This window comes from Brachyistius frenatus, unplaced genomic scaffold, assembly GCF_029030835.1.
Source record: "Brachyistius frenatus isolate BFR_SWC_R1_liver_20210118 unplaced genomic scaffold, ASM2903083v1 Contig_63, whole genome shotgun sequence".
NCBI classification, from domain to species: Eukaryota; Metazoa; Chordata; class Actinopteri; family Embiotocidae; genus Brachyistius; species Brachyistius frenatus.
In genome coordinates, this window is record NW_027210662.1 from 1977184 (window position 1) to 1983183 (window position 6000).

Sequence of the window (6000 nt, forward strand, 5' to 3'; positions counted from 1 at the left end):
GAAAAAAAAGAAGAAAAAAAAAAGATACTCTTTAGATATGACACAAATGACACATTACAAAAAATACAGTTTTCAGGACAGAAACTTCAGCCTTTGAATGAACTGTTTCTACCCACACATTTTAGAGAGTTGTCTAAACTGTGTATGCAACGCATGAAAGAATCAGAATCTCACATTTTTAATCCAACAATCAGTCTCTGTTGAAGAAGGGGAGAAAAATAAAGTTCCTAAATTGGGCAGCACATAGATGTACAATCTGGATTGAAAGTCAGAGTGTGCCCTGCATACTTGAGGTACAGTATACATTAAATAACTAAATGTTAGGAAGAAAAATGTATATCGTATACATGTGTTCATATTTACCAAAATTGTTCTTCATAAACTTTACATACATACATACATACATACATACATACATACATACATAGATAGATAGATAGATAGATAGATAGATAGATAGATAGATAGATAGATAGATAGATAGATAGATAGATAGATAGATAGATAGATAGATAGATAGATAGATAGATAGATAGATAGATAGATAGATAGATAGATAGATAGATAGATAGATAGATAGATAGATAGATAGATAGATAGATAGATAGATAGATACTTTATTAATCCCACAAGGGGATATTTTTTTTCGCTACAGATGCATTAAAGGTACAGGAAAAGCAATAAAACAACAGTGAAATATTAAATATAAAAATGCACAATATATACAATAAAATAGAATAATATTAAATTCAATTAAAACTAACTACTGTTACTGTTGTGAGATTGATTTGACCAGAGGTGAGTTATTGTACAGTCTTATTGCAGTGGGCAGGAATGATCTCCTGTATCTGTCCTTGTGACCACGGAGCTGGAGGAGTCTATTGGAGAAAGTGCTCCTCTGTCCCTGCAGCAGGTGGTGGAGAGGCTGGTCAGGATTATTCAATATGGATAATAGTTTGTTCAGCGTCCTCCTCTCCACCACCTTTTCCAGGCTGTCCAGTTTGCAGCCGATGATGGAGCCGGCCTTCTTAACCAGTTTGTTAAGTCTGTTGGTGTCACCGGCTCCAATGCTGCTCCCCCAACAGACCCCAGCGAAGTACAAAGCACTGGCCACAACAGACTGGTAGAACATCTCCAACATCTTGCTGCACACATTGAAGGATCGAAGTTTCCTCAAGAAAAAGAGTCGACTCATCACCTTCTTGTAGACAGCATTGATGTTGGTCTTCCAGTTCAGTCTGTTGTCATGGAGACACCCAGGTACTTGTACTCCTCCACCATGTCCACCTCCTCTCTCAGAACTCTCAGCGGTTGTGGAGCCGTCGCCTTCCTCCTGAAGTCGACCACCATCTCTCTGGTCTTGGCCACGTTCAGGAGGAGGTGATTCCTTCCCACCCACTCCACAAAGTCCTCCACTACTGCCCTGTACTCCTCCTCCCGTCCATCCCTTATACATCCCACCACTGCAGAGTCATCAGAGAACTTCTGCAGATGGCAGGACTCCGAGTTGTTCTGGAAGTCAGTGGTGTATAAGGTGAACAGGAAGGGAGACAGAACAGTTCCCTGAGGAGCTCCAGTACCACTGACCACAGTATCAGACAGCACACCGCCCAGTCAGACAAACTGGGGTCTGTCTGTGTCCACCCCCACCACCTGCAGCTTCTCACTCTCACACATATGCTTGTGACAAGAACAAAACAGCACAGAAATGATAATAGTGAGCTGTCTTTGTATGAATTGTTCAGTTTTTACATCCCAGCTGCCCTTTGACTGAAGATTTCCCACTAAGAAATCAACCAAAGGATCCATTAAGGCAGGGCATGTTACCAAGCCCTACATCGAGTTAGTTCAAAGTCTGGTGAGCCGAGTGAAATAGTGTTGGAGGGAAGAAACTCACAGGTCAGATCATTACAGGCGGTTTGGTGCTGCTGCACTCAGAAGGGGGTCCGAAAGGGGGACAGAGGGGAAGACAGAGGGGGAGGAGGATAATGGATGCCAGGAGGGAGGGGCACTGAGAGGGTGAGCATTTTAGAAAAGCATAATGTGTGTAACTAAAGAGAGAATGTCAAAGGAAGACAGGAAAAGATTAGGACTGAGTAGAAGAAGTGAAGTAACAGAGGCTGATATGAGGAGGGTGAATGGAGAATTGTGAGACAGGACATTAAGTAACACGAACAACAGCAGTTTTTGATTTTAGAGGTTGTTGGTCTGAATTCTTTCTGGGGTGAAAGGTGCCACACAGAAACCTCGAAAGTTCTCCTAAGTACATTCCTCCAGTGGTGAAATGTAACTACATTCAGTCAAGTGCTGTACTTAAGTACAGATTTAAGTTATTTGTACTACTTGTAACTTCATACTACTCCACTAAATCGCGATTTATTTTGAATTTCCCTTTTTCTGATAAAAGGATTGCTTATATGTTCCGTTATGGGTGGAGAAAAGTCTGCTACTTCTTAAGCTAAATAAACTATTTAAAGTCCACCTGTTTTTTCTGAGCTTGTTGATTTTTTGGAGATGTGTGGTTCTTACAGAACAGAAACAATATACACACATGATGTGATAGAACATGAAGCACTACAGTAGATTAAACTAAACTACACAAAAAGTAGTTTTAATAATTAGTAATAAGCACATCACTGATAATATTAATAAAAGAAATTTAAAAAATTGCATAAGCATCTTGTGTATTTGTATTGGAGTGTTTTCACAGTGTGGTGTTAGTACTTGGACATGAAGACTTCTTCATAAATTGCCATGTAAAGTCATTACATATTGATTCTGCATGATGAAAAATCTTTTTTTTTTTTTTTTTTTTTTCAGTCCGACCTACTTTGCCTCCATTAGGGAAGCTTGATCTTATTTTCTAAATTCTAAAACATTTTCCAGAACACAGCCACACACTGGTCTTTTGTTGTTGACCATGGATTTAATGATTGTCTGAAAAAGCAAAAAAGCTCAATTTAAGATGGCTTGGTAAAAGGTGAGATAATGAAAAACACACTGGACATGAGCATCTATTTAAACACTTGCACTGCCCTCCAGTGTTTCATTTGCACTATAAAACAATACCCTGCACTTTCCACATTCCTGTGACTATTCTTGTAGCCTCACCACCACCACATGCAAAAGCCTCTGTGCTGGTGCTAGTGTTTTGCTCACGTTGTGGAGACAAATAGAAAAAGTCATGATGGGAAAATGTAAATTTTAGGGCGAAAACTTAAATTAAAGTTTAGATTAAGTTTAAGGTAAGTGTTAGGCAAGCAGTAGTTATAGTCAGGGTTAGGTCAAGACTCCAGAAAATGGAGTCAGTGTAATGTCCTCTGAAGTGATAGAAACACAACTATCTGTATACATTTGAGAAAGTGCAAGGGAGAAAAGGCCTGGAGAAACAAAAACAAAAACAGAGCAGGGAGTGTGTGTTTTCATCAAACCACAGCAAGAGTTTCCCATTTATGGGTTATTAGTTTCTGCTGTGGAAGTTGCCAAGTGCAGCCCTGGACTGATATCTGTGTTGTATTTCTTGCAAAAAAAAAAACAACAACACTCCTTTAAATAACACGATTTGTGTTGTTGAGACCTGCATTGCTCAACTCTTTCACAGAGTTTAATGTCAGGAATCAGGAACTGTGGCAAATTCAACAAGGAGCACAGGAAGAAAGATATTCTGGGGTTTTACTCCAATGCGGTTCAGACACCCCCCCTGCTCTCTGTAAGTGATAGCATGTGTATAAGAGGAGAGGATTTTCCCCTTACAGAGACTGGAAGACACATCCAGTTGTGTTAAAATCCTGAGAAATATCGTATATGAGCCCTGCTGACATATATAGGATTACAGAGCATGTGTGAGGGGTTGGGATACATCTTGGACCATGTGTGGTTGTATGTCAAACTGTCCACACACTATTTGATACTGGACTTCTTACACTGGATGTCACCAAACAACTGCTGCTCTTCAACTCAGTCAGCAAGTAGAAGATGTTGGAGGAAGGGTTAGAGTTGTGAAAGGATTTCCAAATTTAAATGTTCCATTTTCTAGAATAACTTTGAAAATAAGGTCAATAGTTAAACCAACATCTGATTGTAAATTTGCAAATAAACCTCTTGTCATTTGAGTGACATCGACCTTTCAGTCATGAGCAACTGGAAAAGAAATCAGCAGTTATTTTTGATTGATGGGTGAAGACAGTACACCTACATAGTTATGTGTTTGGAATAAAATGTCACATTAAAAGAAATTATCAACTTTTTAAATATGCAAATAGCCCTGCTTGTGCTGATAATAATATCAATGTCTTGTGTCTCACAGTAACACATTTATGCAATTACAATAGAAGGATATCTTAGGCACCAGTAAAATGACAATAGTGGTCCAGACCCCAGAGGGTTAATGATGTATGTCTTACTAGACTTCAACTAGTTAGAGGGTTGTTTCTTATAACATTTTGTGAATTTCATAATTCTATGCACACCTGTGCATCATCAAGGAGCAGTGCAGATTAGTCAGCTAGTGCATTTGATGTGCCATGTACAAACATATGCAAACTTTTTGGTGCAAGAGTGGACTCTGCTGGCCAGAATAAAAATCATAAAATAAAATCAAACTGGTGTCCCAGTTTTAACAGGATGAAGGACCAGAATGTAGAACACAGCAGGAGACTGAGGAAGGGAAATGGAGAAGTTTACTTACAAACTTTTGAGGGAATAAAAGGTGAAGGCAGCAGTAAAAAAATAATAATAATAATAATTAAAAAAAAGGTGACAGGACTTAAAATGAGACTAGAGGCTTCTGATTTATAAATCCAGCAACTAGTGATTTCACAGAGAGTGTATACACTGGATTGAGTGATTGCAGAGGGACTGCAGCTGGGGCTGATTGGAAAACTGGGAACAGGTGAGGTGAGATTGAACATGCAGAGGCCCAATCCCAATGTCCACCCTAAACCCTCAGTGATTTAGCTGACATCATTGCGCTGTAGTGTTTGAGCGTTTCATGAGGGCTTAAATGGTATAAAACGCAATATGGGACACTCCATCGTGACATCACACCCTGCTTGCATTGCTATTGGAAAAGAAAAAAAAACACCACATCTCCTGAAAAAAAATCTAATGAAAAATATAGATAGATAGATAGATAGATAGATAGATAGATAGATAGATAGATAGATAGATAGATAGATAGATAGATAGATAGATAGATAGATAGATAGATAGATAGATAGATAGATAGAAGCCTATACGTTCGCTATATTTAGGCCTATATAATGTTTATTCATTTTAGCTAATTACCAGAAAAGGTATTAATGTTAGTAAATCAAATACAGACAATTTAACTTAAAAACCTTTTGAAAGGTGCAATAAATAACCACAGCAGCGAGCAGCCAAGTGCTGTCACTTCACATCCTCCATGCTTTGTTTGTTTACATTATGTGGGCAGCAGCCCGACCTTATTGGAGGGAAGATGACCACGTTTTGATACGTTGCTATGAACTGAGGGTAATTCTCTGAGTCAAAGTGTGCAGAAATGCGGACTTACGGAAAGGGTCCTTAAAGGGCTCAAAATATCCGCCAGAGAGCCCTCACAGACGCGATGATTTGACAGCGGGACAACCCTAAACCCTCGCGGATTTACCGGGAACGTGCCTCTGTCTGAGTCTGTGAGGGTGGACATTGGGATTGGGCCAGAGTAAGAGGCACTGGGGACCTCTGGTGTGCAGAGAGAGTGGCACAGGGACAAAGGAAATTAGAAGACCAAACCCTGATAAATGGCACATAAAAACAAATTGTAACAGAAAACCCAGTTATTCTGCTATTTAAAGAAAAAAAAAAACGGACGCATCCCTCTGTGTAAGAGGAACAAATCTAATGTAATGCAACACAAGTGTGATCCAAAAGTCATTGCTTTTGATTTCTAACCTTCAAATACTCAACAAAGAAGTCCAGTTTAAATGTCTCACATGAAGAGGCCTGAAAGCATCATTAGACATAACAGTGCTACACCCA